At 40.1% G+C, this 22,641-nt stretch overlaps 1 long non-coding RNA gene across 3 annotated transcripts in view; it reads left to right on the top strand.

The window, feature by feature from the left end:
- LOC112857523 (uncharacterized) overlaps positions 1-22,641 on the top strand; it is a 239,586-nt gene that overhangs the window by 150,033 nt on the left and 66,912 nt on the right. For 2 of the 3 annotated variants that reach the window (XR_003223323.2, XR_015248280.1), the window contains exons 2-3: positions 2,050-2,211; positions 4,694-4,772. This is a non-coding gene — a long non-coding RNA (uncharacterized LOC112857523). The remainder of the gene's footprint in view (positions 1-2,049; positions 2,212-4,693; positions 4,773-22,641) is intronic. The other variant, XR_015248281.1, reaches the window with a different exon arrangement.

Here is a 22,641-nt window from a genome sequence, read left to right as displayed (position 1 = left end):
ATCCAGATATGTTGTATTTTGCTTATTAGTTTTTTGGTCTGTTTTTACCCATTTAAAATAAAAGCCCCGTTACAGAAAGGACTTGGTTGGTTTTGTTTATAGCTGTATCCACTGTGCCCCAAACTCTGCCCAGTACATAGTAGGGCGTCGATAATATTTATTGATTTAATGATTAAATCAAATGTGAACAGATTTTAATTGAGGGCCTACTATGTGTCAGGCACCGTATCAGACTCCAGCATATGCAAATCAAACAAGATTGGATATGTCCCTATCATCTTGAATTTTGTGGTTGATGAAGAGAGACATACAGGCAAGTACATAATTTCCCAATTCTGAACTTGAAGACCTTATGATAAAGTAAGTCGAGATGGCTCTGGGGAGATATTGGAAAGTCCTATTTAATCTAGGGTCTTCTAGAGGAAGGGGTATTTAATCTATACCTAAAAGAATCAGTAGGACTTGAGCTAAGGATGGGGTATTTTGGTGGGGTGGGAAAGAGTGTGTCTGGTTGAACTGGAAATTCACCCCATCACTGGAGACTTTTGTGGTGACCTGGGTGTTGGATACCACAGAAGTTTTACAAATGATAGTAGCCACACCTTGGGGGCTACAGCATCTCTATGCAGTAAGGATTTAGAGGCAAAATTTGATTGGGATAAGGATTGCTCTGAAGGAGTATTTGCCCAAGATGTTTGTACTTAGATCTTACTTTATTTTCACTGGGGACTTAGGGGGTCTGAGGAGATGAATTAAGCAGCATATTCACTCCTGGCCCCTTGTTAGTACCCCAGCCATGGATGCTTCTCATAGAGGCTGTCTGGCAGACCTGACCATGTATAATTTTCTGGACGAGGTCAAATTGTGGCCTCCAGCTTGTCCTCTTTCCTGGCTCACTTGACGTAAGAGAAGTTGACCCCATGTCATGAAGGCCCTCATACAGCCTGTAGAGAGGCCCATAGTGGGAGGAACTGAGGTCTCCTGCTGATATCCAGCACCATGGGAGTGGACCCTCCAGTCTCAGTCAAGCCTTCAGATGACTAGAGACCTAGTCCACATCTTGAGTGAAGCTTCTTGAGAGGCCGTGAGCCAGAAGTACCCAGCTAAGGTGGTCTCGAACTCCTCACCCACAGAAACTGTAAGGCAACACGTACTTGTTTTAAGCTGCCAAGTTTTAGGGTCTTTTGATTCACAGGAAGAGATAACTGACCCAGAATTGTGCTCCGAGGATTGTTATTTCTCTCCTGTAGTAACAAACACTTTGCTCAGCTCTTATCCCAACTTTCACACATGTTCTTTTTTTCTGTTTTTCTTCTCTGTGTTATGGATCTTTATTGACCCCACTGAGTAGATAAAGAAGTTGAGAAAAAAATTCTTAACAGATCTGTAAAAAGTCCATTGCAAAACTGGGAATGGTCACATTGGTGACTTTGTACCCTTGCACATTTTTACTGTCGGTTTGGCTCTTGCTATGGGCAAGGCGTCTCGTTGTGGATACGGTGAACACATTATCTTATTTAATCCTTTCCTCTTTCCCTTGAAGTTGTTACTATTATTTCTCCCTATTTTCTGAGGAGAGACCTGAGGGTCAGCAAGGCTAAGGAATCTTACTAAAATCACACAGCTCATCAGTGGCAATGCTACTTTCTCACCAACTCCACTTTTAACTATGCTCTGAGGAGCTGTCTGCATTTTGGGGACAGAGGCAGGGAGACGAGAGGTCCCAGTGATGACAGTGTAACCCAGGACTTCTCAAAGTTTAATGTGCATGCAAATCACCTATAAATGAGCCCAGGAATCTGCATTTCTTTCTTTCTTTCTTTCTTTCTTTCTTTCTTTCTTTCTTTCTTTCTTTCTTTCTTTCTTTCTTTCTTTCTCCTTCCTTCCTTCCTTCCTTCCTTCCTTCCTTCCTTCCTTCCTTCCTTCCTTCCTTCCTTCCTTCCTTCCTTCCTTCCTTCCTTCCTATTTACTTATTTTGGGGAGAGCCAAAACAGAGGGAGGGTCAAAGAGAGGGGGACAGAGGATCTGAACTGGGCTCTGTGTTGACAGGCTGACAGCAGCAAGCCTGAGGTGTGACTCGAACTCAGAAACCAAGAGATCAAGACCTGAGCTAAAGTCCGATGCTTAACCAACTGAGCCCCCTAGGTGCCCGGCTCATTTCTAACCAGCCTCCAGGCCGGTCCAGTGCGGCAAGCCCCAAACCACACTCAGGTGAGCGTGGGTGTGTAGAAACTTGAAACGTGAGACAAAATGACCAAAGGGACCCTGTGCACCCCCAGCAACCTCGTGCCTTGTCACAAAACTTTGGAGATCAGATTTCTTGGAATAGTAAGTGCTGACAGCGCTGTAAAAGGAAGGGCGCTCAGGAGCTTTGCCTCGTTTTTCGAAGCAGTTAGCCGGCTAATTTGGTTTAATCATCGCAGGGAAACGCAAACAGAAAGGAGAGAGCCCACAGCCCTCATCCACAGCATTATGTTTCGGCCTTCCAGACCTCTGGACTCCAGGCTTTCACCAATACTGCGTGAAGGATTTATATGTGGAATAAATATTCTTAAATCTTTATAAGGTGCCTAAAATATTTATGGTTGTTTTAGTTTGGTTTGCATGCCATATTGTGCTCTTACATTAAGCAGTTTTTACACCATCAAGCTTTTCCATTAATCATTTCGGCCTGTTCCCAGCAATCTTAACCGAGGGGAGATCTATTACATTCAGCAACCAGAGCCAAATGATCTAATTTCTCCTTTGGCTGTTTCATCGAATGGTTCATAAACCTATGGCTATTATTGTATTAGGAAGACACATTGTGGTCCTCGAGTGTCATGTTGACATGTTTACGTTTCTTTTTCTTAAGAGAAATCATGATTAAAATGGAATATTCTTTCACAGGAGGACGTTTTATAACAATTTCGGCCTGATAGAATTAAAATAGGGGAACATTTTGTCTCCCACAAATGCTGAATTGGTTGAATCAATGTCTCTGAAAGATGAAAATAATCTTGCTCCTCTCTTCTTAAGACATGGAACTATTTCAGAGGAGCTTTAAAGGAGAGAGAGATTTGCTGAGTGAGAATATTATCCCAGTAGTACAAAAAATGGTGGTGGTATTTTTTAGGGGACTTGGGGCTTGGAATGGGGCCGTCCTCATGGTGTTACTCCTTTCCTGTTGACTGAGTGTGTACACATTTTTGAGAAATAATATTTTGAATGTCTCAGAGTCCAACCTGACCCTTGAGAAGATGACAGATACCATTTCGAACACAGCTGGCTGTCGAACAACATGGGTTTGAACAGCAGGAATCCACTTTCATGCAGATAGTTCTTGATAAATACACTACAGTGTCCTTAGGATATTCTCCATAACATTTTCTTTTCTCTAGCTTACTTGATTTTAAGAATACAGTGTGTAATACACATAACAAACAGAATATGTGTCAATCGACTGTTTCGTTATTAGTAAGGCTTCCGGTCAACACCAAGCTCTCAGTAGTTAAGTTTGGGGAGAGACAAATGTTACTTGTGGATTTTCTACTGTGTGGGGGTCAGCCCTCCTAACCCCTGAGATGTTCAAGGATTAGTTATAATGTTGACTAGAAAAAGAGCAAAATTGAGTCAAATAACTTTGGTTTCCATTATTTTTTGGAGTGTGTGTGTGTTCCTTTTGGACTGGAGGAAAAATGGTCATAATCACCCTTGCACCTAAGCCATATTTACACTTTTCTATATAGCGACTAATGTTAAGAACAAATGGTCAGCCTCACTTCTTTTTTTTTTTAATTTTTTAAAATGTTTATTTACTTTTGAGAGAAAGAGAATGCGAGAGCAGGGCAGGGGCAGAGACAGAGGGAGACACAGAATCCAAAACAGGCTCTAGGCTCTGAGCTGTCAGCACAGAGCCAGACGTGGGGCTCAAACCCATGAGCTATGAGATCATGACCTGAGCTGAAGTCGGATGCTTAACCCACTGAGCCACACAGGCACCCCCTCACTTCTTTAATCATGGGACAGTTTGTCTGTTACGAGAAAGCAAAGCCCCCAGTCTATTTAAGTTACAAAATTACCTTAACATATTAAACTTCACTATGATAACATATCCTAAATTTTCATGCTCTGGAAGGAAATACGTTACTCTGAGCTTCACCAGTAAGAGAAATGGAGATAACATCTAATTAAGTTCAGAAGTCATTTTTGGAAACAGTCACTATGATTCACCGACTCATTACTAGCAGTATATTGACTCATACACAGCGCTGCCATATTCCTTTGAAAACCACACATCCGTCAGTATTTTTCACAAACATCCCTGTTTGCTTTTGGCTGTCATTTTGCATTATTATTGACAGATATGAACTACCCACACCACTATCTGCCACCTAAACATGATTAATTTGCCACGGTATCCAAAACTAGACATGGCATTTGGGGTGGGCAATTTACATGTAATCAAAACAAGCCCAAATCAAGTCCATTGGGCTGAACCCCAGACCCTGGAGACTCTCCCACATCCATCCATTGTCACGGCTGCTTTTGTGAATGCAAGTTGTAAGATTCAGTGTGTCTGTTGGTTTGCTGACAACTATAATTTTTAAAATAATATTTGCTGGAGTAGTCTGCTGGTGAGGAGAGCTCACAAAGGGCCAAAATTCAGTGTTCTTGACCAGGATTCAAAACCTAACCTAAGTTTTGTTTGCAGGTTGACAGCCGAAAATGGTTGGTTAAAAATACATGAATGCAGATGGCTGTATGCAAGAAAGTCACAGCTGTTCAACCTGGTAAGATTCACATGTACATGTTCTCGGCCAAGGTATCTAAAGCTTTAAGCAAAAAGGCACAATAGGGGGTGTCCTTGTTCTGATATAATTACCCCTTACCTCTGCCCTTCCTTGCTCCTCTCCTCGCTCCAGCATTATGAGGCATGAAACATGGCCAGGCTCCCTAAATCCCACAGGGCCATGATTATTTCATGATAACAATGCTCCCTGGAGTGGTCTTATTGGTATTATAAAAAGTGTTTATTGTGGAGAAAGGCTATATTTTTGGTGCTGGCAGCAAAGGCTATTGAGAGGCAAGCACAGCTGTGGTTATGGTTTGAATTGATTAATCTCAGGCTTTAGACATCTCATTAGCCAATCAAAGTAATCTGAAAATAAGAAGGAAATTGGTAGAGAGGAGCAGAACACATTCAGAATGAGGCCCTTCCTTGTTTCCTGCTGCAAACAGCAGTGAAGCTTCTCCTGAGTTCTCTTTGCTCCCACTGCAGGGGAAAACAATTCATTGCACACCCTGCCCTCTCACAGTCAAATCCAGTGATCTGATTGGTTCTCTCAGTATTTTCTAAGCCATGAAGTGCCTCAATTTTATCCTCAGAGACAAGATTAGGAGGTAAACATTGGAGGTAGCCAAAAATCAAATGACGATCGCCATAAATATGAGGATATTGGCAACACGATGGTTGGGAGTGAGGGGTAGCATCCACATGGCACGCTTGTCCAGTCAGCACCCCAAGAATCACTACTCAGGGTGTAGTCCTTGGTGTAGGCTGCAGTGAGAAGTCCAGCTGCACATCCCTAACACAGACATCAAAATGAGTCTCGTTCATGGAGGGAGAGCAGATACTTCTAGACACGCCAAAACAGGCACATTGTGGGCACAGATCGGCAATTAGGGATAAGCCTGGGGGCCCCTACAGTGAACAGAGGGGGTAGAAGTGGTTGGTTCTTTTAGGCACAGACATTACTGAGAAAACCCCGTTAGATCCATCCGTCTTTAAAACGTAGCCTTTATCCCTTGCCTCAGTAGCGAAAACATCATTATATGCCATTAGTGGAGAGATGGTGAGCATTTTGTCAGGAACTGTTTATTTAGCATCTTTTATGTGTGTTCTGGGTGCAGAAGGGTGAGGTTCACAAGTGAGCGAGGTCTGGACTTTGTCCTTGAGCCAGCGTGCTTACAATCCAGAGCATTGATAGAGAATTCCTAACCCACTGAATGCTGTGGACCCTTTCAGTCATCTGATGAAGTTTTAGTTTCTGAATCATATTCTCAGAATATGTTTTAAAATTATTAAATAGATATCATAGGATCACAAGAGAGGCCAGTAGTACTGACAGTTATAAAAATATTTTTAAAAATAAATCTGCGGTATAGTAGTAACATGCGGTTCCTTATTGCTGCACTAAATAACCACAATTAGTAGTGGGTCTACCAAATTAGGAATTGGTATAAAAATAATTTGATGTATCTATAATAAGTATGACATGTGAAAATATTTGCCATTTTTATGAATGGCAAAGTCACAGGTACTTGTTTCCTTTCTTTGTAGTTGAAGGGTATGTCTAATTTCAAGTAGATGTCTTTGAAAATAGGGGTGTGGATTTTTTTTCCCATCTCAGTTCAGGGTGGCATTGGCTATTTAAAACTTGCCTTAAGAAGTCCGTGGGACCACATGTATGTTTAAAACGCCTTATAATTCTCTTTTTGATTTCTCTCCCTATAGCACAGGTTAAAGCTGAGGTCAAGGGGAAGAGATAGAATGTTATCTGCTGGAGTCTATAGTCACTGGGACCTCCACCCTGGGGATTGAGAAAGAGGCATGGTAGGTCTGGGATCCTCCCTCCAACCGAATCCTTTATTGGTCTGTCTTGAAGCTTTCCCTACTGTGTGAGCTGGCACATGGCGCTCGTCTGGCACTCCTCTGGTGGAGCTGCAGGTACCAAGCCCAGATGCTGCCCCTCCCCACTCCCATGCCCAGGGCAGAAGGTGTGCTCCCACGGACCTTTGTAAGAAGAGTTTAAGGGGAGCCTACATGGCTCAGTGGGTTGAGCGTCCTCCTCTTGATTTCGCCTCAGGTCATGATCCCAGGGTTGTGGGATCAAGCCCCATGATGGACTCCACTCTGGGCACGGAGCATGCTTGGAATTCTCTCTGTCTTTCTCTCTCCTCCAACCCCTCTCCCCTGTTCACATGCTTTCTCTAAAATATTAAAGTAAAATAAAATAAGTTTCAAATAGACACTGCCAATTCATGGATATTCTGCAATCAAATGTACTTGCCATTTCAGCCCTAAGTGTGAAAGTGCCCCTGACAGTATTGTGTTCAAGGATGACAGTGTATAAGATCCTAAACTGAATACCTAGTTCCAGCTATGCTGAGTTCATGAGCAATGAATGTTGCTTGGTCTTACTGTGGTTTCCTCCGTCCTTGGTACTTTTGTACAACCTAATGAATTCAGCTTGCTCTGAGCAGAGGTGCTTGGTATGATTGTGCAGGTTGTGACCAAGTGTGTGAGGTCTGAGGGAAGGTGGGGCTGGATTTCCCAACCGGTGCAGAACTGAGTTCACCTTCTTGGGGCTTTTTATACCTCTTAATTTTATCCAAAGTACCTTATATGCTGGTAGGAATTTTAGGTCTTGATCTACATTCTTCCTTAATTTTTAAAAAAGTGTGTATTTTTCTAGCTCTCTCTCCTCTGCCTGAGCTAAATAAAGACCCCCCTCTTTGGTCATTAAGGGAATTAGAAGCTCCCAGGGTGTAGGAGGAAGCCACTTAAACCTTCCTTTTAAAACTCTACTTTGTCCTATTTACAAAGATTCAATATATCTTATCTTCATGTTCACCCAAACTTGAGTCATTTCTATTCTATGTGTTTTCTTCTCGTATTCCCATGCTAACTATGTTTTTATTTAATATTTTTATTAAATTTTTTTTTTAAGTTTATTTGAGAGAGAGACAGAGATAGCACAAGTAGGGGAGGGGCAGAGAGAAGGCAGAGTCTCAGTTAGGCTCCACATTGTCAGTGCAGACCCTGATGTGGGGATCCAACTCACAAAATGTGAGATCATGACCTGAGCTGAGATCAAGAGTTAGACACTTTACTGACTGTGTCACCCAGCTGCCCCTTTATTTAAAATCTTTAAGGGGCGCCTGGGTGGCTCAGTCCGTTGAACATCCGACTTCTGCTCAGGTCATGATCTCACAGTTTATGAGCTCGAGCCCCGCATCGGGCTCTGTGCTGACAGCTTGGTGCCTGGGGCCTGCTTTGGATTCTGTGTCTCCCTCTCTCTCTGCCCCTCCCCCGCTCATGCTCTGTCTCTGTCTCTCTCTGTCAAAAATAAATAAACATTAAAAAAATTTTTTTAATTCATCTTAAAACCTCAGCATATAAAATAAGAAAACTCCAATTTGAAATTATTAATGAAAAATAGGAATTAATTGCCATAAAGAGAGGTAACTGTGAGAGTGCCCCATGCTATGAAAATCAAATGTTAATGTTCAATTCTACTTAAATACTGTTGTCTGAAGACCCTCAGCTCAAGGCCTACCATCTGTTAGAGCAAAGAATTATAAGCATTATGGAAGTTTTAAGGACCCATTTGTACCAATTTGAGACTTTTTCTTGAGAACAGGAAGAAAGTTGAAGAGGGAATAGCTTTCTGTGTGTGTGTGTGTGTGTTGGTTTTATGTGAGTATAGTTGACATATAATGCTACATTAGTGTCAGGTACAAAACATAGTGATTCACCATCTCTATATGTTATGCTGTGCTCACCGCAAGTATAGCTACCCTCTTTTACCATACAGTGCTATTATAATATCATTGGCTACGCTCCGTAGCCAATTGGCTACACCTTTATTATCTATCTATATATATGTATTCAAAGCAAGTGTATATATACATAGTCATATATATATATGTGTGTGTATATATACATATGATATATTTTTTATTCTTGTAACTTATTCAGTAACTCGAAGACTGTGTCTCCTTCTCCACTTCATACATTTTGTCCATCTGCTGCCCATTCTTCCCTCTGGCAGCCATCCCTTTGTTCTCTGTTTTTATGGGTCTGATTCTTTTCTTTGTTTGTTTATTCATTTATTTTGTGTTTTAGATTCCACATACAAGTGAAATCTTACGGTATTTGTCTCAGCCTGACTTATGGCACTTACCATAATACCCTCTAGGTTCATCCATGGTGTCACATATGGCAATTAGCTCATCCTTTTTTAAGGATGTACCATATTCAATTGTCTATGTATATATGCACATATGTATGTATACCACATACCACATCTTCTTTATCCATTCATCTGTAGATGGACAGTTGGGTTACTTCTGTGTCTTGGCTGTTGTAAATAATGCTGCAATAAACAGGGGCACATATATCTTTTTGAATTATTGTTTTCATTACGTTTCCGCAGGGGTGCGTGAGGGTTCCTTTTTCTCCACATCCTCACCAACACTTTTTTTTTTTTTTTTCATTTTAGCTATTCTGGTAGGTGAAAGTGATAGTTTATTGTGGTTTTGATTTGCATTTCCTTGATGATTAGTAATGTTGAGCATCTTTTCATGTGTCTTTCGGCCTTTAGTATGCCTTCTTTGGAAAAAAGCTATTGACTTCCTCTGTCCATTTTTAATCTGATTGTTTTCTCGTGTTCAGCTGAGTTATATAAGTTTTTTATATATTTTGAATATTAACCCTTTATCAGATACACTATTTGCAAATATATTCTCCCTATTCGCTAGGTTGCTTTTTGTTTTGTTGATGGTTTCCTTCACTGTGCAAAAACATTTTATTTTGTTGTAGTCCCAATAGTTTGTTTTTGCTTTGGTTTCTCTTGCCTGAGGAGACGTATCTAGAAAAATGTTGCTATGGCTGGTGTCAAAAATTACTGCCTGTGTTCTCTTTTAGGATTTTTCTGATTTCAGGTCTCATATTTAAGTTGTTAACCTATTTTGAGTTTACTTTTGTGTATGATGTTAAAAAGTGGTCCAGTTTTATTCTTTTGCAGGTATCTATTTTCCTTAGCATCCTTTATTGAAAAGATTGTCTTTCTCCATTCTGTATTCTTGTCTCCTTTATCATAGATTAACTGACCATATAACTGTGGGTTTATTTCTAGGCTCTCTTCTCTCTTCTATTGATCTATGTGTTTACTTTTGTGCCTGTATCATACTGTTTTGATGACTACAGCTTTGTATTATGTCTTGAAATCTGGAACTGTTATACCTCCAGCTTTGTTCTTTCTCAAGATAGCTTTGGCTCTTTGGGGTCTTTTGTGGTTTCATACAAATTTTAGTATTACCTGTTGTAGTTCTTTGAAAAATGCTGTTGGTATTTTGATAGGGATTGCATTAAATTTGTAGATTTAATTTGTAGATTTAATTTGTAGATTTATTCTGCCTGTAGAATAGACATTTTAACAATCTTAATTCTTCTAATCCATGAGTATGGAATATGTTTCCATTTGTTTCTGTCACCTTCATTTTCTTTCATCAGTGTTTTGTTGTTTTCAGAGTACAAATCTTTCACCTCCTTGGTTAAGGTATTTTATTGTCTTTGCTGCAATTTTAAATGGGATTATTTTCTTAATTTTCTCTCTGCTACATTATTATTAGTGTATAGAAATGCTATTAGTTTCTGGGCATTCATTTTGTATCCTGCAACTTAACTGAATTAATTTATAACTTCTCATAGTTTTTGGTGGAATCTTTAGGGTTTTCTGTATATAGAATCATGCCATCTGCAAGTGGTAACAGTTTAACTTTTTCCTTACCAATGGATATGGATACTGCTCATTTCTTTTTCTTGTCTGATGGCTGTGACTGGGATTTGTAGTACTGTGTTGAATGAAAGTGGTGAAAGTGTCTTGTCTTGCTCTTGATTTTAGAGGAAAAGCTCTCAGTTTTTCACCAGTGAGTATGATGTTGGCTTTGGCATTTTCATATATGGCCTTGTTATGTTAAGGTATTGACTCTTCTTTCAGTCTTTGGTAGAATTTATCTGTGAATCTGTCTGGGCCTAAACTTTTATTTTTGGGTAATTTTTTGATGACAGATCTAATTTTGTGACTAGTAATTTTGTTACTTGTAATTGGTCTTTTCAGATTTTTTGTTTCTTCCTGACTGATTTTAGAAGATTGTTTGAGTCTAGGAATTTATGCATTTCTTCTTGGTTGTCCAGTTTGTTAGCATATACTTTTATATCATATTCGGTTATAATCTTTTTTATTTCTGCAGTGTCGGTTGTTACTTATCTTTTGCTTCTAATTTTATTTGGGTCCTTTCTCTTTTTATTTTTTTTTTGATGAATCTAAGGGTTTATCAATTTTGTTTACCTTTTCAAAGAACCAGCTCTTGGTTTTATTGATTATATATACATTTATATATACACATTTATATATATATATATACATTATATATAAATATATATATGTGTGTATATATATATGTATATATTACCTAATATGTAAATTTAGTCTCAAAGTCATTTATTTCTGTTCTTATGTTTATTATTTCCTTCTACTCACGTTGGTCTCTATTCTTCTTTTTCTAGTCCTTTTAGTTGTAAGGTTAAGTGTTCATTTCAGCTTTTTCTGGTTTCTTGAGTAGGCTTGTATTACTATATATTTCCCTCTTAGAATTGCCTTTGCTATATCCCAAAGATTTTGGACCATTGTGCTTTTATTTTCATTTGTCTCCATGTACTCTTTGATCTCTTCAGTGACTCTTTGGTTATTCAGTAGCATATTGTTTAGCTTCTGTGTCTTGTGTTTTTTCCAGTTTTGCCCTTGCGATTTCTTTCTAGTTTCGTACCGTTGTGGTTGGAAAAGATGGACAGTATGATTTCAGTCATCTTAAATTTATTGAGACTTTTGTGGCCTAACGTGCTCTCTTCTGGAGAATTTTCCATGGGCACTTGAAAAGAAAGTGTTTCTCTCTTTTCTGTTCTGTTGTTCTTGGATGAAATGTACTGTATATATCTGGTCAAATGTGTCATTTAAAGGCACTGTTTGTTTAGTCATTTTCTGCCTGGTTGATATGTCCATTGATGTAATTGTCATGTTAAAGTCCCTTAACATATTACCTTTATGTTTCTTATGCTTTATATATTTAGATGCTCCAATGTTGGGTGCATAGATATTTATGCATGGATATTTATAACTGTTATATCCTCTTGTTGGACTGGTCTCTTTATCATTATGTAATGCCCTTTTTTTTTTGTATTTTGTTAATCTTTGTTTTAAAGTACATTTTGTCTGAAGTAAGTGTTGCTAACCCGGCTTTTTTTTTTTTTCACTCTCATTTGTATGGTAGATGTTTTTCCAACTCTTTACTTTCATTCTGTGTGTCTTTAGGTGTTAGGTGAGTCTCTTATAGGCAGCATATAGTTGGTCTTGTTTTTTAGCTGCCACTCTATGCTCTTTGAATAGACCAATTAGGCCATTTACATGTAAAGTAATTATTAATAGGTATGTACTTACTGCCATTTTGTTAATTTTTTTCTTTTTTCTTTTTTGTAGTTCTCCTCTGTTATTTTGTTGCTCTTTTTGTGACCAGTGAGTTTCTGTAAAGTTATGTTTGGTTTTCTTTTTATTTTTTGGATGTCTATTAGAGGTTTTGGGTTTGTGATTTTAATGAGGTTCATATATAATATCCGAAGTGTATAGCAATCTGTATTAAGTTGCTAGTCACTTAAGCTCAAACACATCCTAAAATAACTTTTTTTTACTCTCTCTCCCACATTTGATGTATATGCTCTTATACTTTCCATCTTTTTATTTATAATTTTCTGACATCTAATTATGGCCATTTCTTTTCCATTTAAAGAAATTCCTTTAACATTTCTTGTAAGGCTGGCTTAGTGGTAATAAATTACTTTATCTTTTGCTTGTGAAATTCTTTATCTCTGCTTCACATCTGAATGGTAGCCTTGTTGGGTGGAGTATTCTTGGTTGTGGGTTTTTTCCTTTCAGCACTTTGAATATATCACACTATTGCCTTGTGGCTTGCCACATTTTTGCTGAAAAAAATCAGCTGATAGCTTTGTAGGGTTTCACTTGTACATAACTTTTTGCTTGTCTCTTGCTGTTTTTAAAATTTTCTCTTTATCTCTGTCTTCGACATTTTAATTATTATGTGTCATGCTGTGGACCTCCTTGGGTTCATTTTGTTTGGAATGTTCTGTGCTTCTTGAACCTGGATGTCTATTTATATCCCTTGATTAGGGAAGTTTTCAGCTATTATTTCTTCAAATAAGTTTTCTCCTTTTTCTCTAACTTTTTCTTCTGGGACCCCTGTAATGTGAATGTTTGTTCACTTGATGTTGTTCAAATGCGGTTCACTTACCTCATTTTTAAAATTATTTTTTCTTTTTCCTGTTCAGTGTGGGTGCTATTACTCTGTTTTAAAGATTGTTGATAGGTTCGTCTGCATCTTCTAACCTGTTGATTTCCTCTAGTGTATTTTTCATTTTAACCATCGTATTCTTCAATTCTTATTGGTTCCTTTAAATATTTTCTCTCTCTTTGTTGAAGATCTCATTGAATTCTTCAATTATTCTGTGTAGCCCAGTGAGCATCATTACGATCATTCCTTTAAATCTGCAGGCACATTGCTTCTCTCCATTTCATTTAGTTTTTTTCCTGAGATTTTGTTTTATTCTTTGTTTTGGAGCATATCCCTGTGTCTCCCCACTTTGTTTGACTTTGTTTGTTTGTGTCTATAGATAGGTGGAACACCTACTTCTCCTAAACTTGAGGGAATGGTCTTGTGAATGGTCATCTCTTATGTATACTGTGTGTGCTTAGTGACTTTTGTTGGCTGGATGGAGCTGTGGCTGTTGTGGGCTGGAGGTCCTGGGGCTCTCCACATATTGGGCACCATGGCAGGACAACTAAAACTGAAGTGGGCACAGGTTGGTGCAGTCCTTGGTGCTCTCCACGCAGTAGCTACCCTGGTGGGACAGCTAAAGCTGAAGTGTGTACATGCTTGGGTGTGCTAAGGTTCTACATGCACAGGACACGTTGGTAGGATAGTTGAGGCTTAAGTGGATGTGAGCCAAGGTATCTTGGGGCTCTCCATGCAGAGGGTGCCCTAGCAGCGTGGCTGCAGCTGAGGCAGGGTGAAGTTTGGGAAGTGCCAGTGTTTTCTGTCCAGTGGCACCCTGCTGGGACAACTAAAGCTGAAGTGAGTGTAGGCCAGGGTGTCCCACGGTTTCGGGATGCTCTGCTCAGAGGGTTCCCTGGCAGGACAGATGAAGCTGAAGTGGCTATAAACTTGGGTGTTCCAGGAATCTCCACACAGAGGGTGCCCTAGAGGGGCAGCTGTGGCTGATGGAGGGTATAGGCTGGGAGCTCCCGGGCTGCTCCGCATAGAGGTCACACTGGTAGGACACCTAAAGCTCAGGTGGGCATGGGCTGGTATGATCTCTTTGCCCTCTGTGCAAAGTGTGCCCTGGCAGGACAGCTGAGGCTGAAGTGGGTGCAAGCTGAGAAATCCTGGGGTGCTCATTGCAGGGAGTGCCCTGGCCAGGTGACTGGAGCCAAGGATGTTGTGAGCAGGGGGTTCCTGGGGTCTCTGTACAGGTTGGCTGGAACCACAGCATGAGCTAGGGATTCCCATGGGGCTTTGTGCAAGGGTCACCTTGGCAGAGAGACTGGATCCAAGGTATGTGTCAGCCAGGAGGCACCAGGGTTCTCTGCTCCAGGAGTGCCCCAGTAAGCCTTCTGAAGCTGAGGAGGTAAGAGCCTGGAATGTTCTGGTTGCTTTGCACCTGCATCACCTTGGCATGAAGGCTTGGAGCTGTAGTGAACACTAACCAGGGGAGTCCCAGTGTGTACCACTCTGTGGCTGCCTTGGTGGGATGGCTGGGGCTGGTGTGGGCTAGGGACCCAGGGCTCACTGAACCAGTAGGTCAGTTACGGAGCCTGAACCCTTCCTGGTCTGTACTTTCAAGGTGGAGAGGGAGCATAGCCCACGTCGGCCAGCTCCTTCCTCCCAGAGAGAATTCCAGCAGCTTTTGGCAGAGTTCTAGGAGTGGCTCTCTTACAGGCTCGTTGACTCTGAAACTTCAGCTTTTGTTCTGTGCCCCAGTACATGCAAAGCAGCAAGCTGGCTGTGGTATCCGGACACTGTTGTGGTCTGCACTTGGAGGGTGGAGAAGGAGCGTAAACCATGTTGCTCGCCAGTCCCTCTGACCCTGAGGGAGTTCCACCAGCACCTCTGCCACTTGTCACAGTTCTAGTGTTGTCTCTTTTCTATGCCGTTGCTCTTTTATTATTTATTTTGTTTTATTTTATTTTATTTTATTTTATTTTATTTTATTTTATTTTATTTTTTATTTTATTTTATTTTAATGTTTATTCATTTTTGAGAGAGAACGAGAAAGGCAGAATGCAAGCGGGAGAGGGGCAGATGGAGAGGGAAACACAGAATTCGAAGCAGGCTTGAGCACAGAGCCTGACCTGGGGCTCGAACTCACAAACTGTGAGATGATGACCTGAGCCGAAGTCAGGTGCTTAAGTCACTGAGCCACCCAGGCACCTCATCGGTTGCTCTTTTAAACCACAGCCTTTTTTCTGTCCCCAAGGACAGAGGAATCCACCCCTGGTCCCTCAGTATTGTTCTTCTCTACTGCAGTTTGCAATGTGGAGTGTGGGGGTTCCCTTTGTCTCCCCTTCTCTCTTATTGTTCTCTTCTGTCGTTCTTTCTCTCTCTTGTTATGCAGATGCTATTCAATTAGCCCTCAGTTCTTCCTTCAGGAGGATTTATTCTTAAGGTAGGTTTATCCTAGTGTGATCTCTGGAGGAGGTAAGTTCAGGGTCTTCCTATATTGCCGTCTTGGACTAGAACCTCTTCTGTGTTTTTTAATTTAATATTATTTGATGCCATATCTATAGGGACCACATTCCACACAGTGACAAATGGTACCTTAATGCAATCTACCTTGTCCAATAAAGGAAATCAGTTGGAGGAGGTATCTGCTTCCATGGAATTAAAGAAAGAATAGTCTCATTTTACAAGATGTAGAAAAATGGTTTATGCCAGCCAGCTCATTTCCAACTAAATGTGGATTAGCACTTTGTAGATTTTGTCACCTCATTCCAGCTGTTACTTCCAGAGCTCAATTTGAGTGGGTCTTGAAAAGGCAGCTGGCATGATTGGGGGTGGGGATGTTCTTTACCAAGGCAGACCTTCACCATGTCTAATCTCCATGTGTGTTCTTGGGAGCAAGCTAGCTCACAGTCCACCCCACAGGTACCGTATATCAGCTTCCAAGTCTCCTAGGACTTGCAAACAGCATGACATATAATTCCGGTAGTGTATGGGACATGTTTCATGGCTTTGTCACCACAGTCTCCCTAGGAGAATTTAAACACGAAGGTTTAAGATATTGATGAAAGAAATTGAAGAAGACACAAATAAATGGAAAGATACACTATGTTCTTGGATCTTAAGAATTAGTGTTAAAATGTCTATACTACCCAAAGGCATTTATAGATTCAGTGAGGTTTCTATCAGAGTTTTAAAAATTCATTTTCTCAAAAAATTTCATTTTTCACAGAAATAGAAAAAGCAATTTTAAAATTGATGTAAAACACAAAAGACCCTCAATAGCCCAAGCAGTCTTGAGAAAAAAGAGCAAAGCTGGAAGCCTCACATTTCCTGATTTCAAACTATACTACAAAGCTTTAGTAATCAAAACAGTATGGCATCAGTGTAAAAAACTGGCACATAGACCAATGGAATAGAATAGAGCCTAGAAATAAACCAAATTAAATTCTTAGAATTACAACACACTCTAGCTTCATCCATGTCATAGCAAATGACAAGGTTTCATTCTTTTTAATGAAATCAAAAGATTTATCCATAATTTCATAGACATTTGGGTTCTTTCCATATTTTGGCTGTCGTTGATAATCCTGCTGTAAACATCAGGGTGCATGTATCCTTTTGGATCAATATTTTTGTATCCCTTGAGTCAGTAAAATAAATCACTCAGAGAAAGACAAATACCATATGACTTCACTCATGTGCAATTTAAGAAACAAAACATATGAACATATAGGAAGAGGGAAAAAAGGGGGAAAATAAAACATAAGAGACTCTTAATGATGAAGAGACTAAGGTTGATGGAGGGAGGTGGGTGGGGATGGGTTAATCGGGGGATGGGCATTAAGGAGGCCACCTGTGATGAGTATCAAGTGCTATATGTAAGCCATGAATCACTGAATTCTGCTTCTGAAACCAATATTAAACTGAAACCAGCTGAACTACCTAGAATTTAAATAAAAATTGAAAAAAATTTTAAATGAACTCTTGGGACTATATCTAAAAAAAGAAATGGTGTTTAAAGACTTTTGTAATGAAATGTGAGGTGTCCTGATGGTACAAGAAACAGCTCTTCAAGTAAACCAGAAATGAGATGATGGATTCAGGTGACGATATTGTCTGTTATTCTGAGTCAGGCAATGTGATACCCTTTGACTTCCTTTCTTCTATTTGATCATTCTGACAACTCCATTGGGCAGGTATTGTTACTCCCATTTTCCAGATGGGAAACCTGAGTGTTGATAGGTTTAGTAATTTGATCAAAGTCATATCGGTCCATTCTTCGTCACTAAGGAGCTGTGATTTTTAGAAGGCCGTGCCACTTTGTTTTCCCTGTCTTCCTCATTTCTAGAATCATGAACTGTGACCAGTAGTTTTGAGCTTAAAACTCAACCACAAACTGGGTGTTTTAAAATGGAAGATATGTATTCTTTCACAATTCTGGAGTCTAGAATTCCAAAATCAAGGTGTCATCAGGAGCCACATGCCCTCCAAAGTTTCTGGGGGACAGTCCTGCCTTGTTTCTTTTCACTTCTGGTGGCTCCAGACCATCTTTGGCATGTGACTGCATCCCTCCATTGTGTGCCTCCAGCTTCATGTGGCCTTTTTGTCTTCTGTATCTTCTCTTTTATAAGGATGCTTACTGGATTTAGGGCCCACCTGGATTAATCTATGATGATCTTACCTTGAGACCGTTAACTCTAAATGGCTTTTATGATGTTTAAGTATGTTCCTTCTATCCTGACTTTGTCGAGGGTTTTTGTTAAGAAAGGATGCTGAATTTTGTCAAATGCTTTTTCTGCATCGATTGACAGGATCATATGGTTCTTATCTTTTCTTTTATTAATGTGATGTATCACATTGATTGATTTGCAAATATTGAACCAGCCCTGCAGCCCATGAATGAATCCCACTTCATTATGGTGAATAATTATTTTTATATGCTGTTGAATTCGATTTGCTAGTATCTTGTTGAGAATTTCTGCATCCGTATTCATCAGGGATATTGGCCTGTAGTTCTCTTTTTTTGCTGGGTCTCTGTCTGGTTTGGGAATCAAAGCAATGCTGGCTTCATAGAATGAGTCTGGAAGTTTTCCTTCCCTTTCTATTTTTTGGAACAGCTTGAGAAGGATAGGTATTATCTCTGCTTTAAATGTCTGGTAGAACTCCCCAGGGAAGCCATCTGGTCCTGGACTCTTATTTGTTGGGAGATTTTTGATAACTGATTCAATTTCTTCCCTGGTTATGGGTCTGTTCAAATTTTCTGTTTCTTCCTGTTTGAGTTTTGGAAGTGTGTGGGTGCTTAGGAATTTGTCCGTTTCTTCCAGGTTGTCCATTTTGTTGGCATATAATTTTTCATAGTATTCCCTGATAATTGCTTGTAGTTCTGAGGGATTGGTTGTAATAATTCCATTTTCATTCATGATTTTTTCTATTTGGGTCCTCTCCCTTTTCTTTTTGAGAAGCCTGGCTAGAAGTTTATCAATTTTGTTTATTTTTTCAAAAAAACAACTCTTGGTTTTATTGATATGCTCTACAGTTTTTTTAGATTCTATATTGTTTATTTCTGCTCTGATCGTTATTATTTCTCTTCTTTTGCTGGGTTTGGGGTGTCTTTGCTGTTATGCTTCTCTTTCCTTTAGGTTTGCTGTTAGATTTTGTATTTGGGATTTTTCTTGTTTCTTGAGATAGGCCTGGATTACAATGTATTTTCCTCTCAGGACTCCCTTGGCTGCATCCCAAAGCATTTGGATTGTTGTATTTTCATTTTCATTTGTTTCCATATATTTTTTAATTTCTTCTCTAATTGCCTGGTTGACCCACTCATTCTCTAGTATGGTGGTGTTTAACCTCCATGCTTTTGGAGGTTTTCCAGACTTTTCCTCTGGTTGATTTCAAGCTTCATAGCATTGTGGTCTGAAAGTGTGCATGGTATGATCTCACCTCTTTTATACTTATGAAGGGCTGTTTTGTGACCCAGTATGTGATCTATCTTGGAGAATGTTCCATGTGCACTTGAGAAGAAAGTATATTCTGTTGCTTTGGGATGCAGAGTTCCAAATATATCGCTCAGTCCATCTGATCCAATGTATCATTAAGGGCCCTTATTTCTTTATTGATTCTGTGTCTAGAGGATCTATCCATTGTTGTAAGTGGAATATTAAAGTCCCCTGCAATTACCACATTCTTATCAATCAGGTTGCTTATGTTTGTGATTAATTTTTTTATATATTTGGGGGCTCCCGTATTCAGTGCGTAGACATTTATAATTGCTAGCTCTTCATGATGGATAGACCCTGTAATTGTTATATAAAGCCCACAGCTAATATCATCCTCAGTGGGGAAAAACTGAGAGCTTTCCCCCTGAGATCAGGAACACGACAGGGATGTCCACTCTCACTGCTGTTGTTTAATATAGTGTGGGAAGTTCTAGCATCAGCAATCAGACAACAAAAGGAAATCAAAGGCATCAAAATTTCAAAGATGAAGTCTAGCTTTCACTTTTTGCAGATGACATGATACTATACATGGAAAATCCGATAGACTCCACCAAAAGTCTGCTAGAACTCCTACATGAATTCAGCAAAGTCACAGGATACAAAATCAATGTACAGAAATCAATTGCATTCTTATACACTAATAATGAAGCAACAGAAAGACAAATAAACTGATCCCATTCACAATTGCACCAAGAATCATAAAATACCTAGGAATAAATCTAACCAAAGATGTAAAAGGTCTGTGTTGCTGAAAACTATAGAAAGCTTATGAAGGAAGTTGAAGAAGATACAAAGAAATGGAAGGACATTCCGTGCTCCTGGATTGGAAGAATCAATATTGTCAAAATGTCAATACTACCCAAAGCAATCTACACATTCATTGCAATCCCAATCAAAATTGCACCAGCATTCTTCTCGAAACTAGAACAAGCAATCCTAAAATTCATATGGAACCACAAAAGACCCCAAATAGCCAAAGTAATATGGAAGAAGATGACCAAAGCAGGAGGCATCACAATCCCAGACTTTAGCCTCTACTACAAAGCTGTCATCACCAAGACAGCATGGTATTGGCACAAAAACAGACACATAGACCAGTAGAATAGAATAGAGACTTCAGAATTGGACCCACAAAAGTATGGCCAACTCATCTTTGACAAAGCAGGAAAGAACATCCAATGGAAAAAAGACAGTCTCTTTAACAAATGGTGCTGGGAGAACTGGACAGCAACGTGTAGAAGAATGAAACTAGACCACTTTCTTACACCATTCACAAAAATAAACTCAAAATGGATAAAGGACCTGAATGTGAGACAGGAAACCATCCAAACCCTAGAGGAGAAATCAGGAAAAAACCTTTCTGACCTCAGCCGCAGCAATTTCTTACTTGACACATCTCCAAAGGCAAGGGAATTAAAAGCAAACATGAACTATCGGGACCTCATGAAGATAAAAAGCTTCTGCACTGCAAAGGAAACAACAAAACTAAAAGGCACCTGACAGAATGGGAAAAGATATTTGCAAATGACCTATCAGACAAAGGGCTAGTATCTAAAATCTACAAAGAACTCACCAAACTCCACACCCGAAAAACAATTAATCCAGTGAAGAAATGAGCAGAAGACATGAATAGATACTTCTCTAAAGAAGACATCCAGATGGCCAACAGGCACATGAAAAGATGCTCAACGTCACTCATCAGGGAAATACAAATCAAATCCACACTGAGATACCACCTCACTCGAGTCAGAGTGGCTAAAATGAACAAATCAGGATGCTGATTTGTTCAAATCAGGATGTCAGCTATAGATGCTGACAAGGATGTGGAAAAACAGGAACCCTCTTGCGCTGTTGGTGGGAATGCAACCTGGTGCAGCCACTCTGGAAAACAGTGTGGAGGTTCCTCAAAAAATTAAAACTAGATCTACCCTATGACCCAGCAACAGCACTGCTAGGAATTTACCCAAGGGATACAGGAGTGCTGATGCATAGGGGCATCTGTACCCCAATGTTTATAGCAGCACTCTCAACAATAACCAAATTATGGAAAGAGCCTAAATGTCCATCCACTGACGAATGGATAAAGAAGTTGTGGTTTATATATACAATGGACTACTACTTGGCAATGAGAAAGATTGAAATATGGCCTTTTGTAGCAACATGAATGGAACTGGAGAGTGTTAAGTGAAATAAGTCATACAGAGAAAGACAGATACCATATGTTTTCACTCTTATGTGGATCCTGAGAAACTTAACAGAAGACCATGGGGGAGGGGAGGGGGAAAAAAGTTACAGAGAAGGAAGGAGGCAAACCATGAGAGACTCTTAAAAACTGAGGATAAACTGAGGGTTGATGAGCGGTGGGAGGGAGGGTGGGCATTGAGGAGGGCACCTGTTGGGATGAGCACTGGGTGTTGTATGAAACCAATTTGACAATACATTTCATAAGAAATAAATAAGTAAGTAAATAAGAGACCCTTAACTCTAACTTCAAAGATTCTTTCCAAATAAGGTCACATTCACAGGTTTGGGGGTTAGGACATGGACATAACTTTCAGGGGCTACCATTCCATCCCTACACTGCGTCTCTGTTACCCAATCAGAGAAGGAAGAAACTGAAGAACACTGTGATGCTTCTAGCCAGTCCTGAAATAGTGCAACTCCCTTCTCTGTGTTAAGACAGTGGCATTGAAAAAGGTGAGGAAGAAATAAGAGAAAGACATCATGACGGAGGAAAGAGAGCTGTTTCATTCATGGCTTTCAGAGTCACCTGGTTTCCCTGACGGCACTGTAGTGCCAGTCTCACGGTCGAGTCACCTGCCTACACACCTGCCTTCCGTGCCCATGGCACACAGGTTTCTTAGAAAAGCTACCCTCGAACTGCCTTGATAGGCAGCGCACCCCACATCTTCAGAATTCTCCCCAGGTCTTCAGCCATTTCCCAATGGGCTGCCCCCTCTAAAACAAACGAAGTTATCATTCAGGAAGGGCCTCCTGATATCCTCAGATTTGCATACCCAGATGAGGCTGCAAAGCCATTTATCTCTCGAGAGCAGCCTGCTGTGGTCCCTTTTATTTTTTTATGGGATTGTCCTTAAATGGGTGATTAGTTTGGGGTGATTTATAAATGCTTCAAGCTTGGCAATTTCCTCCTTAATGAGTGGACAGATTTGTGTCTGGCTTTAAGCAGCCTTGGTTTTTGTTGTTTGAGCATGTTCGCCTCCCCCGCCCCTCCCCCCGCAGCCCCCACTCGGAGTTGGCTTCAGCCTCAGTCAGCTTGATCTTTCACCACAGTCTCCCAGCATTTAAAATCTGCCCGTCTTTGGCCATTTATTTTTTTGGAAAGGCAGAAAATGAGACACACATGGCTTCTTCTTCTCGTTCCCTTCTCATTCAGGCACAAGAGGGAATTGCACTGACCTTGGCTCTGTTATTTATCCTTGCTGGGCCTTGGTTTACTCATTGGAAGGCAGAAAAATGACAGAATCTTGTTCTGTCTTAGGGGTTGTTTGAGAATGGAATTAGCTAA

The sequence above is a fragment of the Puma concolor genome, chromosome A2 (genome assembly GCF_028749965.1).
Source record: "Puma concolor isolate L17-30 chromosome A2, mPumCon1.1.hap2, whole genome shotgun sequence".
Taxonomy (NCBI): domain Eukaryota; kingdom Metazoa; phylum Chordata; class Mammalia; order Carnivora; family Felidae; genus Puma; species Puma concolor.
Note: the sequence above shows the minus strand (reverse complement) of the source record. Positions and strands in the feature narration are given on the sequence as shown.